Raw genomic sequence first — 18,159 nt, forward strand, 5'->3', positions numbered from 1 at the left:
TGGGGAACTAGCTCAGATGGTAGAGCGCTCGCTTAGCATGCGAGAGGTACCGGGATCGATGCCCGGGTTCTCCAATGCCTTTTCCATAGGCGTAAAATAAAAGAAATTTGCGCAGAGCAATTTGCAGCAGCGTTCGTGTCATGTCGGGATGGCCGAGCGGTCTAAGGCGCCAGACTCAAGACAAAATGTTCTTCCACTCATCGCGTGGAGAATTCTGGTCCTCGAATGAGGGCGTGGGTTCGAATCCCACTTCCGACAACTTTTCCCTGCCACACAAAATTTTAGGCCTAAAATGCAAGTCCACCGAGCCGGATTTGAACCAGCGACCTAAGGATGCCTGAGTGGTATAAGTTCGTCTACAGTCCTCCGCTCTACCAACTGAGCTATCGGTGGATGTAGCATCGTACAGTTCTTGTGCAGGACTATGCAGGTCATGTCACGTTTGTAGTATGACGTGGTTTTTAAAATGATGCGATAGCTCGCACGTAGCAGAGGGTGGTTTCGATCCACCGACCTCTGGGTTATGGGCCCAGCACGCTTCCTCTGCGCCACTCTGCTGAAGGTAGGTAAGCTGAAATGTGTCTGATGTAAGGTGTAGTTTAGTATTGCGAACAGCACTCGAACTATGACCTTTTTACCATTTCCAGGGGGATTAGCTCACATGGTAGAGCGCTCGCTTAGCATGCGAGAGGTACCGGGATCGATGCCCGGATCCTCCAAGACGATGTTTTTAATTTATTTATTTTTATACTAATTTCAGTAGTTGCCAATGGTCATAAGAGGATTTATGATGCTCCTAAGATTACCTGGTATTAATAATAATAATAATAATACTAAACCGCGCTGCATATGTCTAGAGCATTTCTTGCTGTTTAATTTCGCATTGACAGTATACACAGTTTCAGCTTTTAACATGATCGACCGTGTGGCATTCGGGCATTGACGCCATCGCGAACATATTATTTAAATATGAACTCGTCCTCGGTAGTATAGTGGTAAGTATCCCCGCCTGTCACGCGGGAGACCGGGGTTCGATTCCCCGCCGGGGAGGTTCTTTTTATCTTGTCAATGTTTCGTTTCACGTCAGTAGCGTTCGCGGGACTGTCCGGGAATACAGATTTACGCCCGGTTAGCTCAGTCGGTAGAGCATCAGACTTTTAATCTGACGGTCGCGGGTTCGAGTCCCTCATCGGGCGTAACAATTATTTGGTACGATGGTGAACTAACTTTCACCACAATGTCTTGTCGAAAGAGGATGAATAACGTAACATTTGCGGAGTGGCAAAGGCGAAGCAAACTTGATGGGGAACTAGCTCAGATGGTAGAGCGCTCGCTTAGCATGCGAGAGGTACCGGGATCGATGCCCGGGTTCTCCAATGCCTTTTCCATAGGCGTAAAATAAAAGAAATTTGCGCAGAGCAATTTGCAGCAGCGTTCGTGTCATGTCGGGATGGCCGAGCGGTCTAAGGCGCCAGACTCAAGACAAAATGTTCTTCCACTCATCGCGTGGAGAATTATGGTCCTCGAATGAGGGCGTGGGTTCGAATCCCACTTCCGACAACTTTTCCCTGCCACACAAAATTTTAGGCCTAAAATGCAAGTCCACCGAGCCGGATTTGAACCAGCGACCTAAGGATGCCTGAGTGGTATAAGTTCGTCTACAGTCCTCCGCTCTACCAACTGAGCTATCGGTGGATGTAGCATCGTACAGTTCTTGTGCAGGACTATGCAGGTCATGTCACGTTTGTAGTATGACGTGGTTTTTAAAATGATGCGATAGCTCGCACGTAGCAGAGGGTGGTTTCGATCCACCGACCTCTGGGTTATGGGCCCAGCACGCTTCCTCTGCGCCACTCTGCTGAAGGTAGGTAAGCTGAAATGTGTCTGATGTAAGGTGTAGTTTAGTATTGCGAACAGCACTCGAACTATGACCTTTTTACCATTTCCAGGGGGATTAGCTCACATGGTAGAGCGCTCGCTTCGCATGCGAGAGGTACCGGGATCGATGCCCGGATCCTCCAAGACGATGTTTTTAATTTATTTATTTTTATACTAATTTCAGTAGTTGCCAATGGTCATAAGAGGATTTATGATGCTCCTAAGATTACCTGGTATTAATAATAATAATAATAATACTAAACCGCGCTGCATATGTCTAGAGCATTTCTTGCTGTTTAATTTCGCATTGACAGTATACACAGTTTCAGCTTTTAACATGATCGACCGTGTGGCATTCGGGCATTGACGCCATCGCGAACATATTATTTAAATATGAACTCGTCCTCGGTAGTATAGTGGTAAGTATCCCCGCCTGTCACGCGGGAGACCGGGGTTCGATTCCCCGCCGGGGAGGTTCTTTTTATCTTGTCAATGTTTCGTTTCACGTCAGTAGCGTTCGCGGGACTGTCCGGGAATACAGATTTACGCCCAGTTAGCTCAGTCGGTAGAGCATCAGACTTTTAATCTGAGGGTCGCGGGTTCGAGTCCCTCATCGGGCGTAACAATTATTTGGTACGATGGTGAACTAACTTTCACCACAATGTCTTGTCGAAAGAGGATGAATAACGTAACATTTGCGGAGTGGCAAAGGCGAAGCAAACTTGATGGGGAACTAGCTCAGATGGTAGAGCGCTCGCTTAGCATGCGAGAGGTACCGGGATCGATGCCCGGGTTCTCCAATGCCTTTTCCATAGGCGTAAAATAAAAGAAATTTGCGCAGAGCAATTTGCAGCAGCGTTCGTGTCATGTCGGGATGGCCGAGCGGTCTAAGGCGCCAGACTCAAGACAAAATGTTCTTCCACTCATCGCGTGGAGAATTCTGGTCCTCGAATGAGGGCGTGGGTTCGAATCCCACTTCCGACAACTTTTCCCTGCCACACAAAATTTTAGGCCTAAAATGCAAGTCCACCGAGCCGGATTTGAACCAGCGACCTAAGGATGCCTGAGTGGTATAAGTTCGTCTGCAGTCCTCCGCTCTACCAACTGAGCTATCGGTGGATGTAGCATCGTACAGTTCTTGTGCAGGACTATGCAGGTCATGTCACGTTTGTAGTATGACGTGGTTTTTAAAATGATGCGATAGCTCGCACGTAGCAGAGGGTGGTTTCGATCCACCGACCTCTGGGTTATGGGCCCAGCACGCTTCCTCTGCGCCACTCTGCTGAAGGTAGGTAAGCTGAAATGTGTCTGATGTAAGGTGTAGTTTAGTATTGCGAACAGCACTCGAACTATGACCTTTTTACCATTTCCAGGGGGATTAGCTCACATGGTAGAGCGCTCGCTTTGCATGCGAGAGGTACCGGGATCGATGCCCGGATCCTCCAAGACGATGTTTTTAATTTATTTATTTTTATACTAATTTCAGTAGTTGCCAATGGTCATAAGAGGATTTATGATGCTCCTAAGATTACCTGGTATTAATAATAATAATAATAATACTAAACCGCGCTGCATATGTCTAGAGCATTTCTTGCTGTTTAATTTCGCATTGACAGTATACACAGTTTCAGCTTTTAACATGATCGACCGTGTGGCATTCGGGCATTGACGCCATCGCGAACATATTATTTAAATATGAACTCGTCCTCGGTAGTATAGTGGTAAGTATCCCCGCCTGTCACGCGGGAGACCGGGGTTCGATTCCCCGCCGGGGAGGTTCTTTTTATCTTGTCAATGTTTCGTTTCACGTCAGTAGCGTTCGCGGGACTGTCCGGGAATACAGATTTACGCCCGGTTAGCTCAGTCGGTAGAGCATCAGACTTTTAATCTGAGGGTCGCGGGTTCGAGTCCCTCATCGGGCGTAACAATTATTTGGTACGATGGTGAACTAACTTTCACCACAATGTCTTGTCGAAAGAGGATGAATAACGTAACATTTGCGGAGTGGCAAAGGCGAAGCAAACTTGATGGGGAACTAGCTCAGATGGTAGAGCGCTCGCTTAGCATGCGAGAGGTACCGGGATCGATGCCCGGGTTCTCCAATGCCTTTTCCATAGGCGTAAAATAAAAGAAATTTGCGCAGAGCAATTTGCAGCAGCGTTCGTGTCATGTCGGGATGGCCGAGCGGTCTAAGGCGCCAGACTCAAGACAAAATGTTCTTCCACTCATCGCGTGGAGAATTCTGGTCCTCGAATGAGGGCGTGGGTTCGAATCCCACTTCCGACAACTTTTCCCTGCCACACAAAATTTTAGGCCTAAAATGCAAGTCCACCGAGCCGGATTTGAACCAGCGACCTAAGGATGCCTGAGTGGTATAAGTTCGTCTACAGTCCTCCGCTCTACCAACTGAGCTATCGGTGGATGTAGCATCGTACAGTTCTTGTGCAGGACTATGCAGGTCATGTCACGTTTGTAGTATGACGTGGTTTTTAAAATGATGCGATAGCTCGCACGTAGCAGAGGGTGGTTTCGATCCACCGACCTCTGGGTTATGGGCCCAGCACGCTTCCTCTGCGCCACTCTGCTGAAGGTAGGTAAGCTGAAATGTGTCTGATGTAAGGTGTAGTTTAGTATTGCGAACAGCACTCGAACTATGACCTTTTTACCATTTCCAGGGGGATTAGCTCACATGGTAGAGCGCTCGCTTTGCATGCGAGAGGTACCGGGATCGATGCCCGGATCCTCCAAGACGATGTTTTTAATTTATTTATTTTTATACTAATTTCAGTAGTTGCCAATGGTCATAAGAGGATTTATGATGCTCCTAAGATTACCTGGTATTAATAATAATAATAATAATACTAAACCGCGCTGCATATGTCTAGAGCATTTCTTGCTGTTTAATTTCGCATTGACAGTATACACAGTTTCAGCTTTTAACATGATCGACCGTGTGGCATTCGGGCATTGACGCCATCGCGAACATATTATTTAAATATGAACTCGTCCTCGGTAGTATAGTGGTAAGTATCCCCGCCTGTCACGCGGGAGACCGGGGTTCGATTCCCCGCCGGGGAGGTTCTTTTTATCTTGTCAATGTTTCGTTTCACGTCAGTAGCGTTCGCGGGACTGTCCGTGAATACAGATTTACGCCCGGTTAGCTCAGTCGGTAGAGCATCAGACTTTTAATCTGAGGGTCGCGGGTTCGAGTCCCTCATCGGGCGTAACAATTATTTGGTACGATGGTGAACTAACTTTCACCACAATGTCTTGTCGAAAGAGGATGAATAACGTAACATTTGCGGAGTGGCAAAGGCGAAGCAAACTTGATGGGGAACTAGCTCAGATGGTAGAGCGCTCGCTTAGCATGCGAGAGGTACCGGGATCGATGCCCGGGTTCTCCAATGCCTTTTCCATAGGCGTAAAATAAAAGAAATTTGCGCAGAGCAATTTGCAGCAGCGTTCGTGTCATGTCGGGATGGCCGAGCGGTCTAAGGCGCCAGACTCAAGACAAAATGTTCTTCCACTCATCGCGTGGAGAATTCTGGTCCTCGAATGAGGGCGTGGGTTCGAATCCCACTTCCGACAACTTTTCCCTGCCACACAAAATTTTAGGCCTAAAATGCAAGTCCACCGAGCCGGATTTGAACCAGCGACCTAAGGATGCCTGAGTGGTATAAGTTCGTCTACAGTCCTCCGCTCTACCAACTGAGCTATCGGTGGATGTAGCATCGTACAGTTCTTGTGCAGGACTATGCAGGTCATGTCACGTTTGTAGTATGACGTGGTTTTTAAAATGATGCGATAGCTCGCACGTAGCAGAGGGTGGTTTCGATCCACCGACCTCTGGGTTATGGGCCCAGCACGCTTCCTCTGCGCCACTCTGCTGAAGGTAGGTAAGCTGAAATGTGTCTGATGTAAGGTGTAGTTTAGTATTGCGAACAGCACTCGAACTATGACCTTTTTACCATTTCCAGGGGGATTAGCTCACATGGTAGAGCGCTCGCTTTGCATGCGAGAGGTACCGGGATCGATGCCCGGATCCTCCAAGACGATGTTTTTAATTTATTTATTTTTATACTAATTTCAGTAGTTGCCAATGGTCATAAGAGGATTTATGATGCTCCTAAGATTACCTGGTATTAATAATAATAATAATACTAAACCGCGCTGCATATGTCTAGAGCATTTCTTGCTGTTTAATTTCGCATTGACAGTATACACAGTTTCAGCTTTTAACATGATCGACCGTGTGGCATTCGGGCATTGACGCCATCGCGAACATATTATTTAAATATGAACTCGTCCTCGGTAGTATAGTGGTAAGTATCCCCGTCTGTCACGCGGGAGACCGGGGTTCGATTCCCCGCCGGGGAGGTTCTTTTTATCTTGTCAATGTTTCGTTTCACGTCAGTAGCGTTCGCGGGACTGTCCGGGAATACAGATTTACGCCCGGTTAGCTCAGTCGGTAGAGCATCAGACTTTTAATCTGAGGGTCGCGGGTTCGAGTCCCTCATCGGGCGTAACAATTATTTGGTACGATGGTGAACTAACTTTCACCACAATGTCTTGACGAAAGAGGATGAATGACGTAACATTTGCGGAGTGGCAAAGGCGAAGCAAACTTGATGGGGAACTAGCTCAGATGGTAGAGCGCTCGCTTAGCATGCGAGAGGTACCGGGATCGATGCCCGGGTTCTCCAATGCCTTTTCCATAGGCGTAAAATAAAAGAAATTTGCGCAGAGCAATTTGCAGCAGCGTTCGTGTCATGTCGGGATGGCCGAGCGGTCTAAGGCGCCAGACTCAAGACAAAATGTTCTTCCACTCATCGCGTGGAGAATTCTGGTCCTCGAATGAGGGCGTGGGTTCGAATCCCACTTCCGACAACTTTTCCCTGCCACACAAAATTTTAGGCCTAAAATGCAAGTCCACCGAGCCGGATTTGAACCAGCGACCTAAGGATGCCTGAGTGGTATAAGTTCGTCTACAGTCCTCCGCTCTACCAACTGAGCTATCGGTGGATGTAGCATCGTACAGTTCTTGTGCAGGACTATGCAGGTCATGTCACGTTTGTAGTATGACGTGGTTTTTAAAATGATGCGATAGCTCGCACGTAGCAGAGGGTGGTTTCGATCCACCGACCTCTGGGTTATGGGCCCAGCACGCTTCCTCTGCGCCACTCTGCTGAAGGTAGGTAAGCTGAAATGTGTCTGGTGTAAGGTGTAGTTTAGTATTGCGAACAGCACTCGAACTATGACCTTTTTACCATTTCCAGGGGGATTAGCTCACATGGTAGAGCGCTCGCTTTGCATGCGAGAGGTACCGGGATCGATGCCCGGATCCTCCAAGACGATGTTTTTAATTTATTTATTTTTATACTAATTTCAGTAGTTGCCAATGGTCATAAGAGGATTTATGATGCTCCTAAGATTACCTGGTATTAATAATAATAATAATAATACTAAACCGCGCTGCATATGTCTAGAGCATTTCTTGCTGTTTAATTTCGCATTGACAGTATACACAGTTTCAGCTTTTAACATGATCGACCGTGTGGCATTCGGGCATTGACGCCATCGCGAACATATTATTTAAATATGAACTCGTCCTCGGTAGTATAGTGGTAAGTATCCCCGCCTGTCACGCGGGAGACCGGGGTTCGATTCCCCGCCGGGGAGGTTCTTTTTATCTTGTCAATGTTTCGTTTCACGTCAGTAGCGTTCGCGGGACTGTCCGGGAATACAGATTTACGCCCGGTTAGCTCAGTCGGTAGAGCATCAGACTTTTAATCTGAGGGTCGCGGGTTCGAGTCCCTCATCGGGCGTAACAATTATTTGGTACGATGGTGAACTAACTTTCACCACAATGTCTTGTGGAAAGAGGATGAATAACGTAACATTTGCGGAGTGGCAAAGGCGAAGCAAACTTGATGGGGAACTAGCTCAGATGGTAGAGCGCTCGCTTAGCATGCGAGAGGTACCGGGATCGATGCCCGGGTTCTCCAATGCCTTTTCCATAGGCGTAAAATAAAAGAAATTTGCGCAGAGCAATTTGCAGCAGCGTTCGTGTCATGTCGGGATGGCCGAGCGGTCTAAGGCGCCAGACTCAAGACAAAATGTTCTTCCACTCATCGCGTGGAGAATTCTGGTCCTCGAATGAGGGCGTGGGTTCGAATCCCACTTCCGACAACTTTTCCCTGCCACACAAAATTTTAGGCCTAAAATGCAAGTCCACCGAGCCGGATTTGAACCAGCGACCTAAGGATGCCTGAGTGGTATAAGTTCGTCTACAGTCCTCCGCTCTACCAACTGAGCTATCGGTGGATGTAGCATCGTACAGTTCTTGTGCAGGACTATGCAGGTCATGTCACGTTTGTAGTATGACGTGGTTTTTAAAATGATGCGATAGCTCGCACGTAGCAGAGGGTGGTTTCGATCCACCGACCTCTGGGTTATGGGCCCAGCACGCTTCCTCTGCGCCACTCTGCTGAAGGTAGGTAAGCTGAAATGTGTCTGGTGTAAGGTGTAGTTTAGTATTGCGAACAGCACTCGAACTATGACCTTTTTACCATTTCCAGGGGGATTAGCTCACATGGTAGAGCGCTCGCTTTGCATGCGAGAGGTACCGGGATCGATGCCCGGATCCTCCAAGACGATGTTTTTAATTTATTTATTTTTATACTAATTTCAGTAGTTGCCAATGGTCATAAGAGGATTTATGATGCTCCTAAGATTACCTGGTATTAATAATAATAATAATAATACTAAACCGCGCTGCATATGTCTAGAGCATTTCTTGCTGTTTAATTTCGCATTGACAGTATACACAGTTTCAGCTTTTAACATGATCGACCGTGTGGCATTCGGGCATTGACGCCATCGCGAACATATTATTTAAATATGAACTCGTCCTCGGTAGTATAGTGGTAAGTATCCCCGCCTGTCACGCGGGAGACCGGGGTTCGATTCCCCGCCGGGGAGGTTCTTTTTATCTTGTCAATGTTTCGTTTCACGTCAGTAGCGTTCGTGGGACTGTCCGGGAATACAGATTTACGCCCGGTTAGCTCAGTCGGTAGAGCATCAGACTTTTAATCTGAGGGTCGCGGGTTCGAGTCCCTCATCGGGCGTAACAATTATTTGGTACGATGGTGAACTAACTTTCACCACAATGTCTTGTGGAAAGAGGATGAATAACGTAACATTTGCGGAGTGGCAAAGGCGAAGCAAACTTGATGGGGAACTAGCTCAGATGGTAGAGCGCTCGCTTAGCATGCGAGAGGTACCGGGATCGATGCCCGGGTTCTCCAATGCCTTTTCCATAGGCGTAAAATAAAAGAAATTTGCGCAGAGCAATTTGCAGCAGCGTTCGTGTCATGTCGGGATGGCCGAGCGGTCTAAGGCGCCAGACTCAAGACAAAATGTTCTTCCACTCATCGCGTGGAGAATTCTGGTCCTCGAATGAGGGCGTGGGTTCGAATCCCACTTCCGACAACTTTTCCCTGCCACACAAAATTTTAGGCCTAAAATGCAAGTCCACCGAGCCGGATTTGAACCAGCGACCTAAGGATGCCTGAGTGGTATAAGTTCGTCTACAGTCCTCCGCTCTACCAACTGAGCTATCGGTGGATGTAGCATCGTACAGTTCTTGTGCAGGACTATGCAGGTCATGTCACGTTTGTAGTATGACGTGGTTTTTAAAATGATGCGATAGCTCGCACGTAGCAGAGGGTGGTTTCGATCCACCGACCTCTGGGTTATGGGCCCAGCACGCTTCCTCTGCGCCACTCTGCTGAAGGTAGGTAAGCTGAAATGTGTCTGATGTAAGGTGTAGTTTAGTATTGCGAACAGCACTCGAACTATGACCTTTTTACCATTTCCAGGGGGATTAGCTCACATGGTAGAGCGCTCGCTTTGCATGCGAGAGGTACCGGGATCGATGCCCGGATCCTCCAAGACGATGTTTTTAATTTATTTATTTTTATACTAATTTCAGTAGTTGCCAATGGTCATAAGAGGATTTATGATGCTCCTAAGATTACCTGGTATTAATAATAATAATAATAATACTAAACCGCGCTGCATATGTCTAGAGCATTTCTTGCTGTTTAATTTCGCATTGACAGTATACACAGTTTCAGCTTTTAACATGATCGACCGTGTGGCATTCGGGCATTGACGCCATCGCGAACATATTATTTAAATATGAACTCGTCCTCGGTAGTATAGTGGTAAGTATCCCCGCCTGTCACGCGGGAGACCGGGGTTCGATTCCCCGCCGGGGAGGTTCTTTTTATCTTGTCAATGTTTCGTTTCACGTCAGTAGCGTTCGCGGGACTGTCCGGGAATACAGATTTACGCCCGGTTAGCTCAGTCGGTAGAGCATCAGACTTTTAATCTGAGGGTCGCGGGTTCGAGTCCCTCATCGGGCGTAACAATTATTTGGTACGATGGTGAACTAACTTTCACCACAATGTCTTGTCGAAAGAGGATGAATAACGTAACATTTGCGGAGTGGCAAAGGCGAAGCAAACTTGATGGGGAACTAGCTCAGATGGTAGAGCGCTCGCTTAGCATGCGAGAGGTACCGGGATCGATGCCCGGGTTCTCCAATACCTTTTCCATAGGCGTAAAATAAATAAAATTTGCGCAGAGCAATTTGCAGCAGCGTTCGTGTCATGTCGGGATGGCCGAGCGGTCTATAGCGCCAGACTCAAGACAAAATAATCTTCCACTCATTGCGTGGAGAATTCTGGTCCTCGAATGAGGGCGTGGGTTCGAATCCCACTTCCGACAACTTTTCCCTGCCACACAAAATTTTAGGCCTAAAATGCAAGTCCACCGAGCCGGATTTGAACCAGCGACCTAAGGATGCCTGAGTGGTATAAGTTCGTCTACAGTCCTCCGCTCTACCAACTGAGCTATCGGTGGATGTAGCATCGTACAGTTCTTGTGCAGGACTATGCAGGTCATGTCACGTTTGTAGTATGACGTGGTTTTTAAAATGATGCGATAGCTCGCACGTAGCAGAGGGTGGTTTCGATCCAACGACCTCTGGGTTATGGGCCCAGCACGCTTCCTCTGCGCCACTCTGCTGAAGGTAGGTAAGCTGAAATGTGTCTGATGTAAGGTGTAGTTTAGTATTGCGAACAGCACTCGAACTATGACCTTTTTACCATTTCCAGGGGGATTAGCTCACATGGTAGAGCGCTCGCTTTGCATGCGAGAGGTACTGGGATCGATGCCCGGATCCTCCAAGACGATGTTTTTAATTTATTTATTTTTATACTAATTTCAGTAGTTGCCAATGGTCATAAGAGGATTTATGATGCTCCTAAGATTACCTGGTATTAATAATAATAATAATAATACTAAACCGCGCTGCATATGTCTAGAGCATTTCTTGCTGTTTAATTTCGCATTGACAGTATACACAGTTTCAGCTTTTAACATGATCGACCGTGTGGCATTCGGGCATTGACGCCATCGCGAACATATTATTTAAATATGAACTCGTCCTCGGTAGTATAGTGGTAAGTATCCCCGCCTGTCACGCGGGAGACCGGGGTTCGATTCCCCGCCGGGGAGGTTCTTTTTATCTTGTCAATGTTTCGTTTCACGTCAGTAGCGTTCGTGGGACTGTCCGGGAATACAGATTTACGCCCGGTTAGCTCAGTCGGTAGAGCATCAGACTTTTAATCTGAGGGTCGCGGGTTCGAGTCCCTCATCGGGCGTAACAATTATTTGGTACGATGGTGAACTAACTTTCACCACAATGTCTTGTGGAAAGAGGATGAATAACGTAACATTTGCGGAGTGGCAAAGGCGAAGCAAACTTGATGGGGAACTAGCTCAGATGGTAGAGCGCTCGCTTAGCATGCGAGAGGTACCGGGATCGATGCCCGGGTTCTCCAATGCCTTTTCCATAGGCGTAAAATAAAAGAAATTTGCGCAGAGCAATTTGCAGCAGCGTTCGTGTCATGTCGGGATGGCCGAGCGGTCTAAGGCGCCAGACTCAAGACAAAATGTTCTTCCACTCATCGCGTGGAGAATTCTGGTCCTCGAATGAGGGCGTGGGTTCGAATCCCACTTCCGACAACTTTTCCCTGCCACACAAAATTTTAGGCCTAAAATGCAAGTCCACCGAGCCGGATTTGAACCAGCGACCTAAGGATGCCTGAGTGGTATAAGTTCGTCTACAGTCCTCCGCTCTACCAACTGAGCTATCGGTGGATGTAGCATCGTACAGTTCTTGTGCAGGACTATGCAGGTCATGTCACGTTTGTAGTATGACGTGGTTTTTAAAATGATGCGATAGCTCGCACGTAGCAGAGGGTGGTTTCGATCCACCGACCTCTGGGTTATGGGCCCAGCACGCTTCCTCTGCGCCACTCTGCTGAAGGTAGGTAAGCTGAAATGTGTCTGATGTAAGGTGTAGTTTAGTATTGCGAACAGCACTCGAACTATGACCTTTTTACCATTTCCAGGGGGATTAGCTCACATGGTAGAGCGCTCGCTTTGCATGCGAGAGGTACCGGGATCGATGCCCGGATCCTCCAAGACGATGTTTTTAATTTATTTATTTTTATACTAATTTCAGTAGTTGCCAATGGTCATAAGAGGATTTATGATGCTCCTAAGATTACCTGGTATTAATAATAATAATAATAATACTAAACCGCGCTGCATATGTCTAGAGCATTTCTTGCTGTTTAATTTCGCATTGACAGTATACACAGTTTCAGCTTTTAACATGATCGACCGTGTGGCATTCGGGCATTGACGCCATCGCGAACATATTATTTAAATATGAACTCGTCCTCGGTAGTATAGTGGTAAGTATCCCCGCCTGTCACGCGGGAGACCGGGGTTCGATTCCCCGCCGGGGAGGTTCTTTTTATCTTGTCAATGTTTCGTTTCACGTCAGTAGCGTTCGCGGGACTGTCCGGGAATACAGATTTACGCCCGGTTAGCTCAGTCGGTAGAGCATCAGACTTTTAATCTGAGGGTCGCGGGTTCGAGTCCCTCATCGGGCGTAACAATTATTTGGTACGATGGTGAACTAACTTTCACCACAATGTCTTGTCGAAAGAGGATGAATAACGTAACATTTGCGGAGTGGCAAAGGCGAAGCAAACTTGATGGGGAACTAGCTCAGATGGTAGAGCGCTCGCTTAGCATGCGAGAGGTACCGGGATCGATGCCCGGGTTCTCCAATACCTTTTCCATAGGCGTAAAATAAATAAAATTTGCGCAGAGCAATTTGCAGCAGCGTTCGTGTCATGTCGGGATGGCCGAGCGGTCTATAGCGCCAGACTCAAGACAAAATAATCTTCCACTCATTGCGTGGAGAATTCTGGTCCTCGAATGAGGGCGTGGGTTCGAATCCCACTTCCGACAACTTTTCCCTGCCACACAAAATTTTAGGCCTAAAATGCAAGTCCACCGAGCCGGATTTGAACCAGCGACCTAAGGATGCCTGAGTGGTATAAGTTCGTCTACAGTCCTCCGCTCTACCAACTGAGCTATCGGTGGATGTAGCATCGTACAGTTCTTGTGCAGGACTATGCAGGTCATGTCACGTTTGTAGTATGACGTGGTTTTTAAAATGACGCGATAGCTCGCACGTAGCAGAGGGTGGTTTCGATCCACCGACCTCTGGGTTATGGGCCCAGCACGCTTCCTCTGCGCCACTCTGCTGAAGGTAGGTAAGCTGAAATGTGTCTGATGTAAGGTGTAGTTTAGTATTGCGAACAGCACTCGAACTATGACCTTTTTACCATTTCCAGGGGGATTAGCTCACATGGTAGAGCGCTCGCTTTGCATGCGAGAGGTACCGGGATCGATGCCCGGATCCTCCAAGCCGATGTTTTTAATTTATTTATTTTTATACTAATTTCAGTAGTTGCCAATGGTCATAAGAGGATTTATGATGCTTCTAAGATTACCTGGTATTAATAATAATAATAATAATACTAAACCGCGCTGCATATGTCTAGAGCATTTCTTGCTGTTTAATTTCGCATTGACAGTATACACAGTTTCAGCTTTTAACATGATCGACCGTGTGGCATTCGGGCATTGACGCCGTCGCGAACATATTATTTAAATATGAACTCGTCCTCGGTAGTATAGTGGTAAGTATCCCCGCCTGTCACGCGGGAGACCGGGGTTCGATTCCCCGCCGGGGAGGTTCTTTTTATCTTGTCAATGTTTCGTTTCACGTCAGTAGCGTTCGCGGGACTGTCCGGGAATACAGATTTACGCCCGGTTAGCTCAGTCGGTAGAGCATCAGACTTTTAATCTGAGGGTCGCGGGTTCGAGTCCCTCATCGGGCGTAACAATTATTTGGTACGATGGTGAACTAACTTTCACCACAATGTCTTGTCGAAAGAGGATGAATAACGTAACATTTGCGGAGTGGCAAAGGCGAAGCAAACTTGATGGGGAACTAGCTCAGATGGTAGAGCGCTCGCTTAGCATGCGAGAGGTACCGGGATCGATGCCCGGGTTTCCATAGGCGTAAAATAAATGAAATTTGCGCAGAGCAATTTGCAGCAGCGTTCGTGTCATGTCGGGATGGCCGAGCGGTCTAAGGCGCCAGACTCAAGACAAAATGTTCTTCCACTCATCGCGTGGAGAATTCTGGTCCTCGAATGAGGGCGTGGGTTCGAATCCCACTTCCGACAACTTTTCCCTGCCACACAAAATTTTAGGCCTAAAATGCAAGTCCACCGAGCCGGATTTGAACCAGCGACCTAAGGATGCCTGAGTGGTATAAGTTCGTCTACAGTCCTCCGCTCTACCAACTGAGCTATCGGTGGATGTAGCATCGTACAGTTCTTGTGCAGGACTATGCAGGTCATGTCACGTTTGTAGTATGACGTGGTTTTTAAAATGATGCGATAGCTCGCACGTAGCAGAGGGTGGTTTCGATCCACCGACCTCTGGGTTATGGGCCCAGCACGCTTCCTCTGCGCCACTCTGCTGAAGGTAGGTAAGCTGAAATGTGTCTGATGTAAGGTGTAGTTTAGTATTGCGAACAGCACTCGAACTATGACCTTTTTACCATTTCCAGGGGGATTAGCTCACATGGTAGAGCGCTCGCTTTGCATGCGAGAGGTACCGGGATCGATGCCCGGATCCTCCAAGACGATGTTTTTAATTTATTTATTTTTATACTAATTTCAGTAGTTGCCAATGGTCATAAGAGGATTTATGATGCTCCTAAGATTACCTGGTATTAATAATAATAATAATAATACTAAACCGCGCTGCATATGTCTAGAACATTTCTTGCTGTTTAATTTCGCATTGACAGTATACACAGTTTCAGCTTTTAACATGATCGACCGTGTGGCATTCGGGCATTGACGCCATCGCGAACATATTATTTAAATATGAACTCGTCCTCGGTAGTATAGTGGTAAGTATCCCCGCCTGTCACGCGGGAGACCGGGGTTCGATTCCCCGCCGGGGAGGTTCTTTTTATCTTGTCAATGTTTCGTTTCACGTCAGTAGCGTTCGCGGGACTGTCCGGGAATACAGATTTACGCCCGGTTAGCTCAGTCGGTAGAGCATCAGACTTTTAATCTGAGGGTCGCGGGTTCGAGTCCCTCATCGGGCGTAACAATTATTTGGTACGATGGTGAACTAACTTTCACCACAATGTCTTGTCGAAAGAGGATGAATAACGTAACATTTGCGGAGTGGCAAAGGCGAAGCAAACTTGATGGGGAACTAGCTCAGATGGTAGAGCGCTCGCTTAGCATGCGAGAGGTACCGGGATCGATGCCCGGGTTCTCCAATGCCTTTTCCATAGGCGTAAAATAAAAGAAATTTGCGCAGAGCAATTTGCAGCAGCGTTCGTGTCATGTCGGGATGGCCGAGCGGTCTAAGGCGCCAGACTCAAGACAAAATGTTCTTCCACTCATCGCGTGGAGAATTCTGGTCCTCGAATGAGGGCGTGGGTTCGAATCCCACTTCCGACAACTTTTCCCTGCCACACAAAATTTTAGGCCTAAAATGCAAGTCCACCGAGCCGGATTTGAACCAGCGACCTAAGGATGCCTGAGTGGTATAAGTTCGTCTACAGTCCTCCGCTCTACCAACTGAGCTATCGGTGGATGTAGCATCGTACAGTTCTTGTGCAGGACTATGCAGGTCATGTCACGTTTGTAGTATGACGTGGTTTTTAAAATGATGCGATAGCTCGCACGTAGCAGAGGGTGGTTTCGATCCACCGACCTCTGGGTTATGGGCCCAGCACGCTTCCTCTGCGCCACTCTGCTGAAGCTAGGTAAGCTGAAATGTGTCTGATGTAAGGTGTAGTTTAGTATTGCGAACAGCACTCGAACTATGACCTTTTTACCATTTCCAGGGGGATTAGCTCACATGGTAGAGCGCTCGCTTTGCATGCGAGAGGTACCGGGATCGATGCCCGGATCCTCCAAGACGATGTTTTTAATTTATTTATTTTTATACTAATTTCAGTAGTTGCCAATGGTCATAAGAGGATTTATGATGCTCCTAAGATTACCTGGTATTAATAATAATAATAATAATACTAAACCGCGCTGCATATGTCTAGAGCATTTCTTGCTGTTTAATTTCGCATTGACAGTATACACAGTTTCAGCTTTTAACATGATCGACCGTGTGGCATTCGGGCATTGACGCCATCGCGAACATATTATTTAAATATGAACTCGTCCTCGGTAGTATAGTGGTAAGTATCCCCGCCTGTCACGCGGGAGACCGGGGTTCGATTCCCCGCCGGGGAGGTTCTTTTTATCTTGTCAATGTTTCGTTTCACGTCAGTAGCGTTCGCGGGACTGTCCGGGAATACAGATTTACGCCCGGTTAGCTCAGTCGGTAGAGCATCAGACTTTTAATCTGAGGGTCGCGGGTTCGAGTCCCTCATCGGGCGTAACAATTATTTGGTACGATGGTGAACTAACTTTCACCACAATGTCTTGTCGAAAGAGGATGAATAACGTAACATTTGCGGAGTGGCAAAGGCGAAGCAAACTTGATGGGGAACTAGCTCAGATGGTAGAGCGCTCGCTTAGCATGCGAGAGGTACCGGGATCGATGCCCGGGTTCTCCAATGCCTTTTCCATAGGCGTAAAATAAAAGAAATTTGCGCAGAGCAATTTGCAGCAGCGTTCGTGTCATATCGGGATGGCCGAGCGGTCTAAGGCGCCAGACTCAAGACAAAATGTTCTTCCACTCATCGCGTGGAGAATTCTGGTCCTCGAATGAGGGCGTGGGTTCGAATCCCACTTCCGACAACTTTTCCCTGCCACACAAAATTTTAGGCCTAAAATGCAAGTCCACCGAGCCGGATTTGAACCAGCGACCTAAGGATGCCTGAGTGGTATAAGTTCGTCTACAGTCCTCCGCTCTACCAACTGAGCTATCGGTGGATGTAGCATCGTACAGTTCTTGTGCAGGACTATGCAGGTCATGTCACGTTTGTAGTATGACGTGGTTTTTAAAATGATGCGATAGCTCGCACGTAGCAGAGGGTGGTTTCGATCCACCGACCTCTGGGTTATGGGCCCAGCACGCTTCCTCTGCGCCACTCTGCTGAAGGTAGGTAAGCTGAAATGTGTCTGATGTAAGGTGTAGTTTAGTATTGCGAACAGCACTCGAACTATGACCTTTTTACCATTTCCAGGGGGATTAGCTCACATGGTAGAGCGCTCGCTTTGCATGCGAGAGGTACCGGGATCGATGCCCGGATCCTCCAAGACGATGTTTTTAATTTATTTATTTTTATACTAATTTCAGTAGTTGCCAATGGTCATAAGAGGATTTATGATGCTCCTAAGATTACCTGGTATTAATAATAATAATAATAATACTAAACCGCGCTGCATATGTCTAGAGCATTTCTTGCTGTTTAATTTCGCATTGACAGTATACACAGTTTCAGCTTTTACCATGATCGACCGTGTGGCATTCGGGCATTGACGCCATCGCGAACATATTATTTAAATATGAACTCGTCCTCGGTAGTATAGTGGTAAGTATCCCCGCCTGTCACGCGGGAGACCGGGGTTCGATTCCCCGCCGGGGAGGTTCTTTTTATCTTGTCAATGTTTCGTTTCACGTCAGTAGCGTTCGCGGGACTGTCCGGGAATACAGATTTACGCCCGGTTAGCTCAGTCGGTAGAGCATCAGACTTTTAATCTGAGGGTCGCGGGTTCGAGTCCCTCATCGGGCGTAACAATTATTTGGTACGATGGTGAACTAACTTTCACCACAATGTCTTGTCGA

At 47.4% G+C, this 18,159-nt stretch overlaps 79 non-coding genes across 79 annotated transcripts; 66 read left to right on the forward strand and 13 right to left on the reverse strand.

Moving 5' to 3' along the window:
• The first annotated feature begins 1 nt into the window (after nt 1).
• Nucleotides 2-74, forward strand: Trnaa-agc (transfer RNA alanine (anticodon AGC)). The gene has a single exon. It is a non-coding gene; the product is annotated as a tRNA-Ala (tRNA).
• Nucleotides 75-142: 68 nt separating this feature from the next.
• Trnal-caa (transfer RNA leucine (anticodon CAA)) lies at nt 143-258 on the forward strand. Its single transcript has 2 exons — nt 143-180; nt 213-258. It is a non-coding gene; the product is annotated as a tRNA-Leu (tRNA).
• A 41-nt stretch (nt 259-299) lies between these two features.
• On the reverse strand, nt 300-393 carry Trnay-gua (transfer RNA tyrosine (anticodon GUA)). The gene is made up of 2 exons: nt 357-393; nt 300-335 (listed from the first exon to the last, which is right to left on the reverse strand). It is a non-coding gene; the product is annotated as a tRNA-Tyr (tRNA).
• A 253-nt stretch (nt 394-646) lies between these two features.
• Nucleotides 647-719, forward strand: Trnaa-agc (transfer RNA alanine (anticodon AGC)). The gene has a single exon. It is a non-coding gene; the product is annotated as a tRNA-Ala (tRNA).
• A 259-nt stretch (nt 720-978) lies between these two features.
• Nucleotides 979-1,050, forward strand: Trnad-guc (transfer RNA aspartic acid (anticodon GUC)). Its single transcript has one exon. It is a non-coding gene; the product is annotated as a tRNA-Asp (tRNA).
• Nucleotides 1,051-1,123: 73 nt separating this feature from the next.
• Trnak-uuu (transfer RNA lysine (anticodon UUU)) lies at nt 1,124-1,196 on the forward strand. The gene has a single exon. It is a non-coding gene; the product is annotated as a tRNA-Lys (tRNA).
• Nucleotides 1,197-1,303: 107 nt separating this feature from the next.
• Trnaa-agc (transfer RNA alanine (anticodon AGC)) lies at nt 1,304-1,376 on the forward strand. The gene has a single exon. It is a non-coding gene; the product is annotated as a tRNA-Ala (tRNA).
• A 68-nt stretch (nt 1,377-1,444) lies between these two features.
• Trnal-caa (transfer RNA leucine (anticodon CAA)) lies at nt 1,445-1,560 on the forward strand. Its single transcript has 2 exons — nt 1,445-1,482; nt 1,515-1,560. It is a non-coding gene; the product is annotated as a tRNA-Leu (tRNA).
• Nucleotides 1,561-1,601: 41 nt separating this feature from the next.
• On the reverse strand, nt 1,602-1,695 carry Trnay-gua (transfer RNA tyrosine (anticodon GUA)). The gene is made up of 2 exons: nt 1,659-1,695; nt 1,602-1,637 (listed from the first exon to the last, which is right to left on the reverse strand). It is a non-coding gene; the product is annotated as a tRNA-Tyr (tRNA).
• Nucleotides 1,696-1,948: 253 nt separating this feature from the next.
• Trnaa-cgc (transfer RNA alanine (anticodon CGC)) lies at nt 1,949-2,021 on the forward strand. The gene has a single exon. It is a non-coding gene; the product is annotated as a tRNA-Ala (tRNA).
• A 259-nt stretch (nt 2,022-2,280) lies between these two features.
• Nucleotides 2,281-2,352, forward strand: Trnad-guc (transfer RNA aspartic acid (anticodon GUC)). The gene has a single exon. It is a non-coding gene; the product is annotated as a tRNA-Asp (tRNA).
• A 73-nt stretch (nt 2,353-2,425) lies between these two features.
• On the forward strand, nt 2,426-2,498 carry Trnak-uuu (transfer RNA lysine (anticodon UUU)). The gene has a single exon. It is a non-coding gene; the product is annotated as a tRNA-Lys (tRNA).
• A 107-nt stretch (nt 2,499-2,605) lies between these two features.
• Nucleotides 2,606-2,678, forward strand: Trnaa-agc (transfer RNA alanine (anticodon AGC)). The gene has a single exon. It is a non-coding gene; the product is annotated as a tRNA-Ala (tRNA).
• A 68-nt stretch (nt 2,679-2,746) lies between these two features.
• On the forward strand, nt 2,747-2,862 carry Trnal-caa (transfer RNA leucine (anticodon CAA)). Its single transcript has 2 exons — nt 2,747-2,784; nt 2,817-2,862. It is a non-coding gene; the product is annotated as a tRNA-Leu (tRNA).
• Nucleotides 2,863-3,250: 388 nt separating this feature from the next.
• Nucleotides 3,251-3,323, forward strand: Trnaa-ugc (transfer RNA alanine (anticodon UGC)). Its single transcript has one exon. It is a non-coding gene; the product is annotated as a tRNA-Ala (tRNA).
• Nucleotides 3,324-3,582: 259 nt separating this feature from the next.
• Trnad-guc (transfer RNA aspartic acid (anticodon GUC)) lies at nt 3,583-3,654 on the forward strand. Its single transcript has one exon. It is a non-coding gene; the product is annotated as a tRNA-Asp (tRNA).
• Nucleotides 3,655-3,727: 73 nt separating this feature from the next.
• Nucleotides 3,728-3,800, forward strand: Trnak-uuu (transfer RNA lysine (anticodon UUU)). The gene has a single exon. It is a non-coding gene; the product is annotated as a tRNA-Lys (tRNA).
• Nucleotides 3,801-3,907: 107 nt separating this feature from the next.
• Trnaa-agc (transfer RNA alanine (anticodon AGC)) lies at nt 3,908-3,980 on the forward strand. Its single transcript has one exon. It is a non-coding gene; the product is annotated as a tRNA-Ala (tRNA).
• A 68-nt stretch (nt 3,981-4,048) lies between these two features.
• Nucleotides 4,049-4,164, forward strand: Trnal-caa (transfer RNA leucine (anticodon CAA)). Its single transcript has 2 exons — nt 4,049-4,086; nt 4,119-4,164. It is a non-coding gene; the product is annotated as a tRNA-Leu (tRNA).
• A 41-nt stretch (nt 4,165-4,205) lies between these two features.
• Trnay-gua (transfer RNA tyrosine (anticodon GUA)) lies at nt 4,206-4,299 on the reverse strand. The gene is made up of 2 exons: nt 4,263-4,299; nt 4,206-4,241 (listed from the first exon to the last, which is right to left on the reverse strand). It is a non-coding gene; the product is annotated as a tRNA-Tyr (tRNA).
• Nucleotides 4,300-4,552: 253 nt separating this feature from the next.
• Nucleotides 4,553-4,625, forward strand: Trnaa-ugc (transfer RNA alanine (anticodon UGC)). The gene has a single exon. It is a non-coding gene; the product is annotated as a tRNA-Ala (tRNA).
• A 259-nt stretch (nt 4,626-4,884) lies between these two features.
• Nucleotides 4,885-4,956, forward strand: Trnad-guc (transfer RNA aspartic acid (anticodon GUC)). The gene has a single exon. It is a non-coding gene; the product is annotated as a tRNA-Asp (tRNA).
• Nucleotides 4,957-5,029: 73 nt separating this feature from the next.
• Trnak-uuu (transfer RNA lysine (anticodon UUU)) lies at nt 5,030-5,102 on the forward strand. The gene has a single exon. It is a non-coding gene; the product is annotated as a tRNA-Lys (tRNA).
• Nucleotides 5,103-5,209: 107 nt separating this feature from the next.
• Nucleotides 5,210-5,282, forward strand: Trnaa-agc (transfer RNA alanine (anticodon AGC)). Its single transcript has one exon. It is a non-coding gene; the product is annotated as a tRNA-Ala (tRNA).
• A 68-nt stretch (nt 5,283-5,350) lies between these two features.
• Nucleotides 5,351-5,466, forward strand: Trnal-caa (transfer RNA leucine (anticodon CAA)). Its single transcript has 2 exons — nt 5,351-5,388; nt 5,421-5,466. It is a non-coding gene; the product is annotated as a tRNA-Leu (tRNA).
• Nucleotides 5,467-5,507: 41 nt separating this feature from the next.
• On the reverse strand, nt 5,508-5,601 carry Trnay-gua (transfer RNA tyrosine (anticodon GUA)). The gene is made up of 2 exons: nt 5,565-5,601; nt 5,508-5,543 (listed from the first exon to the last, which is right to left on the reverse strand). It is a non-coding gene; the product is annotated as a tRNA-Tyr (tRNA).
• Nucleotides 5,602-5,854: 253 nt separating this feature from the next.
• On the forward strand, nt 5,855-5,927 carry Trnaa-ugc (transfer RNA alanine (anticodon UGC)). The gene has a single exon. It is a non-coding gene; the product is annotated as a tRNA-Ala (tRNA).
• Nucleotides 5,928-6,183: 256 nt separating this feature from the next.
• On the forward strand, nt 6,184-6,255 carry Trnad-guc (transfer RNA aspartic acid (anticodon GUC)). Its single transcript has one exon. It is a non-coding gene; the product is annotated as a tRNA-Asp (tRNA).
• Nucleotides 6,256-6,328: 73 nt separating this feature from the next.
• Nucleotides 6,329-6,401, forward strand: Trnak-uuu (transfer RNA lysine (anticodon UUU)). Its single transcript has one exon. It is a non-coding gene; the product is annotated as a tRNA-Lys (tRNA).
• Nucleotides 6,402-6,508: 107 nt separating this feature from the next.
• Trnaa-agc (transfer RNA alanine (anticodon AGC)) lies at nt 6,509-6,581 on the forward strand. The gene has a single exon. It is a non-coding gene; the product is annotated as a tRNA-Ala (tRNA).
• Nucleotides 6,582-6,649: 68 nt separating this feature from the next.
• On the forward strand, nt 6,650-6,765 carry Trnal-caa (transfer RNA leucine (anticodon CAA)). The gene is made up of 2 exons: nt 6,650-6,687; nt 6,720-6,765. It is a non-coding gene; the product is annotated as a tRNA-Leu (tRNA).
• Nucleotides 6,766-6,806: 41 nt separating this feature from the next.
• On the reverse strand, nt 6,807-6,900 carry Trnay-gua (transfer RNA tyrosine (anticodon GUA)). The gene is made up of 2 exons: nt 6,864-6,900; nt 6,807-6,842 (listed from the first exon to the last, which is right to left on the reverse strand). It is a non-coding gene; the product is annotated as a tRNA-Tyr (tRNA).
• A 253-nt stretch (nt 6,901-7,153) lies between these two features.
• Trnaa-ugc (transfer RNA alanine (anticodon UGC)) lies at nt 7,154-7,226 on the forward strand. The gene has a single exon. It is a non-coding gene; the product is annotated as a tRNA-Ala (tRNA).
• Nucleotides 7,227-7,485: 259 nt separating this feature from the next.
• Nucleotides 7,486-7,557, forward strand: Trnad-guc (transfer RNA aspartic acid (anticodon GUC)). The gene has a single exon. It is a non-coding gene; the product is annotated as a tRNA-Asp (tRNA).
• Nucleotides 7,558-7,630: 73 nt separating this feature from the next.
• Trnak-uuu (transfer RNA lysine (anticodon UUU)) lies at nt 7,631-7,703 on the forward strand. The gene has a single exon. It is a non-coding gene; the product is annotated as a tRNA-Lys (tRNA).
• A 107-nt stretch (nt 7,704-7,810) lies between these two features.
• On the forward strand, nt 7,811-7,883 carry Trnaa-agc (transfer RNA alanine (anticodon AGC)). Its single transcript has one exon. It is a non-coding gene; the product is annotated as a tRNA-Ala (tRNA).
• Nucleotides 7,884-7,951: 68 nt separating this feature from the next.
• Nucleotides 7,952-8,067, forward strand: Trnal-caa (transfer RNA leucine (anticodon CAA)). Its single transcript has 2 exons — nt 7,952-7,989; nt 8,022-8,067. It is a non-coding gene; the product is annotated as a tRNA-Leu (tRNA).
• A 41-nt stretch (nt 8,068-8,108) lies between these two features.
• Trnay-gua (transfer RNA tyrosine (anticodon GUA)) lies at nt 8,109-8,202 on the reverse strand. The gene is made up of 2 exons: nt 8,166-8,202; nt 8,109-8,144 (listed from the first exon to the last, which is right to left on the reverse strand). It is a non-coding gene; the product is annotated as a tRNA-Tyr (tRNA).
• A 253-nt stretch (nt 8,203-8,455) lies between these two features.
• Trnaa-ugc (transfer RNA alanine (anticodon UGC)) lies at nt 8,456-8,528 on the forward strand. The gene has a single exon. It is a non-coding gene; the product is annotated as a tRNA-Ala (tRNA).
• Nucleotides 8,529-8,787: 259 nt separating this feature from the next.
• Trnad-guc (transfer RNA aspartic acid (anticodon GUC)) lies at nt 8,788-8,859 on the forward strand. Its single transcript has one exon. It is a non-coding gene; the product is annotated as a tRNA-Asp (tRNA).
• Nucleotides 8,860-8,932: 73 nt separating this feature from the next.
• Trnak-uuu (transfer RNA lysine (anticodon UUU)) lies at nt 8,933-9,005 on the forward strand. The gene has a single exon. It is a non-coding gene; the product is annotated as a tRNA-Lys (tRNA).
• A 107-nt stretch (nt 9,006-9,112) lies between these two features.
• Trnaa-agc (transfer RNA alanine (anticodon AGC)) lies at nt 9,113-9,185 on the forward strand. Its single transcript has one exon. It is a non-coding gene; the product is annotated as a tRNA-Ala (tRNA).
• A 68-nt stretch (nt 9,186-9,253) lies between these two features.
• On the forward strand, nt 9,254-9,369 carry Trnal-caa (transfer RNA leucine (anticodon CAA)). Its single transcript has 2 exons — nt 9,254-9,291; nt 9,324-9,369. It is a non-coding gene; the product is annotated as a tRNA-Leu (tRNA).
• A 41-nt stretch (nt 9,370-9,410) lies between these two features.
• Trnay-gua (transfer RNA tyrosine (anticodon GUA)) lies at nt 9,411-9,504 on the reverse strand. Its single transcript has 2 exons — nt 9,468-9,504; nt 9,411-9,446 (listed from the first exon to the last, which is right to left on the reverse strand). It is a non-coding gene; the product is annotated as a tRNA-Tyr (tRNA).
• A 253-nt stretch (nt 9,505-9,757) lies between these two features.
• On the forward strand, nt 9,758-9,830 carry Trnaa-ugc (transfer RNA alanine (anticodon UGC)). The gene has a single exon. It is a non-coding gene; the product is annotated as a tRNA-Ala (tRNA).
• A 259-nt stretch (nt 9,831-10,089) lies between these two features.
• Trnad-guc (transfer RNA aspartic acid (anticodon GUC)) lies at nt 10,090-10,161 on the forward strand. Its single transcript has one exon. It is a non-coding gene; the product is annotated as a tRNA-Asp (tRNA).
• Nucleotides 10,162-10,234: 73 nt separating this feature from the next.
• On the forward strand, nt 10,235-10,307 carry Trnak-uuu (transfer RNA lysine (anticodon UUU)). Its single transcript has one exon. It is a non-coding gene; the product is annotated as a tRNA-Lys (tRNA).
• Nucleotides 10,308-10,414: 107 nt separating this feature from the next.
• On the forward strand, nt 10,415-10,487 carry Trnaa-agc (transfer RNA alanine (anticodon AGC)). The gene has a single exon. It is a non-coding gene; the product is annotated as a tRNA-Ala (tRNA).
• A 225-nt stretch (nt 10,488-10,712) lies between these two features.
• Trnay-gua (transfer RNA tyrosine (anticodon GUA)) lies at nt 10,713-10,806 on the reverse strand. The gene is made up of 2 exons: nt 10,770-10,806; nt 10,713-10,748 (listed from the first exon to the last, which is right to left on the reverse strand). It is a non-coding gene; the product is annotated as a tRNA-Tyr (tRNA).
• Nucleotides 10,807-11,391: 585 nt separating this feature from the next.
• On the forward strand, nt 11,392-11,463 carry Trnad-guc (transfer RNA aspartic acid (anticodon GUC)). The gene has a single exon. It is a non-coding gene; the product is annotated as a tRNA-Asp (tRNA).
• A 73-nt stretch (nt 11,464-11,536) lies between these two features.
• Nucleotides 11,537-11,609, forward strand: Trnak-uuu (transfer RNA lysine (anticodon UUU)). The gene has a single exon. It is a non-coding gene; the product is annotated as a tRNA-Lys (tRNA).
• Nucleotides 11,610-11,716: 107 nt separating this feature from the next.
• Trnaa-agc (transfer RNA alanine (anticodon AGC)) lies at nt 11,717-11,789 on the forward strand. Its single transcript has one exon. It is a non-coding gene; the product is annotated as a tRNA-Ala (tRNA).
• Nucleotides 11,790-11,857: 68 nt separating this feature from the next.
• On the forward strand, nt 11,858-11,973 carry Trnal-caa (transfer RNA leucine (anticodon CAA)). Its single transcript has 2 exons — nt 11,858-11,895; nt 11,928-11,973. It is a non-coding gene; the product is annotated as a tRNA-Leu (tRNA).
• Nucleotides 11,974-12,014: 41 nt separating this feature from the next.
• Nucleotides 12,015-12,108, reverse strand: Trnay-gua (transfer RNA tyrosine (anticodon GUA)). The gene is made up of 2 exons: nt 12,072-12,108; nt 12,015-12,050 (listed from the first exon to the last, which is right to left on the reverse strand). It is a non-coding gene; the product is annotated as a tRNA-Tyr (tRNA).
• Nucleotides 12,109-12,361: 253 nt separating this feature from the next.
• On the forward strand, nt 12,362-12,434 carry Trnaa-ugc (transfer RNA alanine (anticodon UGC)). Its single transcript has one exon. It is a non-coding gene; the product is annotated as a tRNA-Ala (tRNA).
• A 259-nt stretch (nt 12,435-12,693) lies between these two features.
• On the forward strand, nt 12,694-12,765 carry Trnad-guc (transfer RNA aspartic acid (anticodon GUC)). Its single transcript has one exon. It is a non-coding gene; the product is annotated as a tRNA-Asp (tRNA).
• A 73-nt stretch (nt 12,766-12,838) lies between these two features.
• Trnak-uuu (transfer RNA lysine (anticodon UUU)) lies at nt 12,839-12,911 on the forward strand. The gene has a single exon. It is a non-coding gene; the product is annotated as a tRNA-Lys (tRNA).
• A 107-nt stretch (nt 12,912-13,018) lies between these two features.
• Nucleotides 13,019-13,091, forward strand: Trnaa-agc (transfer RNA alanine (anticodon AGC)). Its single transcript has one exon. It is a non-coding gene; the product is annotated as a tRNA-Ala (tRNA).
• Nucleotides 13,092-13,316: 225 nt separating this feature from the next.
• Nucleotides 13,317-13,410, reverse strand: Trnay-gua (transfer RNA tyrosine (anticodon GUA)). Its single transcript has 2 exons — nt 13,374-13,410; nt 13,317-13,352 (listed from the first exon to the last, which is right to left on the reverse strand). It is a non-coding gene; the product is annotated as a tRNA-Tyr (tRNA).
• Nucleotides 13,411-13,663: 253 nt separating this feature from the next.
• Nucleotides 13,664-13,736, forward strand: Trnaa-ugc (transfer RNA alanine (anticodon UGC)). The gene has a single exon. It is a non-coding gene; the product is annotated as a tRNA-Ala (tRNA).
• Nucleotides 13,737-13,995: 259 nt separating this feature from the next.
• Nucleotides 13,996-14,067, forward strand: Trnad-guc (transfer RNA aspartic acid (anticodon GUC)). The gene has a single exon. It is a non-coding gene; the product is annotated as a tRNA-Asp (tRNA).
• Nucleotides 14,068-14,140: 73 nt separating this feature from the next.
• Trnak-uuu (transfer RNA lysine (anticodon UUU)) lies at nt 14,141-14,213 on the forward strand. The gene has a single exon. It is a non-coding gene; the product is annotated as a tRNA-Lys (tRNA).
• A 235-nt stretch (nt 14,214-14,448) lies between these two features.
• On the forward strand, nt 14,449-14,564 carry Trnal-caa (transfer RNA leucine (anticodon CAA)). Its single transcript has 2 exons — nt 14,449-14,486; nt 14,519-14,564. It is a non-coding gene; the product is annotated as a tRNA-Leu (tRNA).
• Nucleotides 14,565-14,605: 41 nt separating this feature from the next.
• On the reverse strand, nt 14,606-14,699 carry Trnay-gua (transfer RNA tyrosine (anticodon GUA)). Its single transcript has 2 exons — nt 14,663-14,699; nt 14,606-14,641 (listed from the first exon to the last, which is right to left on the reverse strand). It is a non-coding gene; the product is annotated as a tRNA-Tyr (tRNA).
• A 253-nt stretch (nt 14,700-14,952) lies between these two features.
• Trnaa-ugc (transfer RNA alanine (anticodon UGC)) lies at nt 14,953-15,025 on the forward strand. The gene has a single exon. It is a non-coding gene; the product is annotated as a tRNA-Ala (tRNA).
• A 259-nt stretch (nt 15,026-15,284) lies between these two features.
• On the forward strand, nt 15,285-15,356 carry Trnad-guc (transfer RNA aspartic acid (anticodon GUC)). The gene has a single exon. It is a non-coding gene; the product is annotated as a tRNA-Asp (tRNA).
• A 73-nt stretch (nt 15,357-15,429) lies between these two features.
• On the forward strand, nt 15,430-15,502 carry Trnak-uuu (transfer RNA lysine (anticodon UUU)). The gene has a single exon. It is a non-coding gene; the product is annotated as a tRNA-Lys (tRNA).
• Nucleotides 15,503-15,609: 107 nt separating this feature from the next.
• Nucleotides 15,610-15,682, forward strand: Trnaa-agc (transfer RNA alanine (anticodon AGC)). The gene has a single exon. It is a non-coding gene; the product is annotated as a tRNA-Ala (tRNA).
• Nucleotides 15,683-15,750: 68 nt separating this feature from the next.
• Trnal-caa (transfer RNA leucine (anticodon CAA)) lies at nt 15,751-15,866 on the forward strand. Its single transcript has 2 exons — nt 15,751-15,788; nt 15,821-15,866. It is a non-coding gene; the product is annotated as a tRNA-Leu (tRNA).
• A 41-nt stretch (nt 15,867-15,907) lies between these two features.
• Nucleotides 15,908-16,001, reverse strand: Trnay-gua (transfer RNA tyrosine (anticodon GUA)). Its single transcript has 2 exons — nt 15,965-16,001; nt 15,908-15,943 (listed from the first exon to the last, which is right to left on the reverse strand). It is a non-coding gene; the product is annotated as a tRNA-Tyr (tRNA).
• A 253-nt stretch (nt 16,002-16,254) lies between these two features.
• Nucleotides 16,255-16,327, forward strand: Trnaa-ugc (transfer RNA alanine (anticodon UGC)). Its single transcript has one exon. It is a non-coding gene; the product is annotated as a tRNA-Ala (tRNA).
• A 259-nt stretch (nt 16,328-16,586) lies between these two features.
• Trnad-guc (transfer RNA aspartic acid (anticodon GUC)) lies at nt 16,587-16,658 on the forward strand. The gene has a single exon. It is a non-coding gene; the product is annotated as a tRNA-Asp (tRNA).
• A 73-nt stretch (nt 16,659-16,731) lies between these two features.
• Trnak-uuu (transfer RNA lysine (anticodon UUU)) lies at nt 16,732-16,804 on the forward strand. Its single transcript has one exon. It is a non-coding gene; the product is annotated as a tRNA-Lys (tRNA).
• A 107-nt stretch (nt 16,805-16,911) lies between these two features.
• Nucleotides 16,912-16,984, forward strand: Trnaa-agc (transfer RNA alanine (anticodon AGC)). Its single transcript has one exon. It is a non-coding gene; the product is annotated as a tRNA-Ala (tRNA).
• Nucleotides 16,985-17,052: 68 nt separating this feature from the next.
• Nucleotides 17,053-17,168, forward strand: Trnal-caa (transfer RNA leucine (anticodon CAA)). The gene is made up of 2 exons: nt 17,053-17,090; nt 17,123-17,168. It is a non-coding gene; the product is annotated as a tRNA-Leu (tRNA).
• A 41-nt stretch (nt 17,169-17,209) lies between these two features.
• On the reverse strand, nt 17,210-17,303 carry Trnay-gua (transfer RNA tyrosine (anticodon GUA)). Its single transcript has 2 exons — nt 17,267-17,303; nt 17,210-17,245 (listed from the first exon to the last, which is right to left on the reverse strand). It is a non-coding gene; the product is annotated as a tRNA-Tyr (tRNA).
• A 253-nt stretch (nt 17,304-17,556) lies between these two features.
• On the forward strand, nt 17,557-17,629 carry Trnaa-ugc (transfer RNA alanine (anticodon UGC)). Its single transcript has one exon. It is a non-coding gene; the product is annotated as a tRNA-Ala (tRNA).
• Nucleotides 17,630-17,888: 259 nt separating this feature from the next.
• Nucleotides 17,889-17,960, forward strand: Trnad-guc (transfer RNA aspartic acid (anticodon GUC)). Its single transcript has one exon. It is a non-coding gene; the product is annotated as a tRNA-Asp (tRNA).
• Nucleotides 17,961-18,033: 73 nt separating this feature from the next.
• Nucleotides 18,034-18,106, forward strand: Trnak-uuu (transfer RNA lysine (anticodon UUU)). The gene has a single exon. It is a non-coding gene; the product is annotated as a tRNA-Lys (tRNA).
• The last annotated feature ends 53 nt before the right edge of the window (nt 18,107-18,159 follow it).

This window comes from Hydractinia symbiolongicarpus, chromosome 3 (genome assembly GCF_029227915.1).
Source record: "Hydractinia symbiolongicarpus strain clone_291-10 chromosome 3, HSymV2.1, whole genome shotgun sequence".
Classification (NCBI taxonomy): Eukaryota; Metazoa; Cnidaria; class Hydrozoa; order Anthoathecata; family Hydractiniidae; genus Hydractinia; species Hydractinia symbiolongicarpus.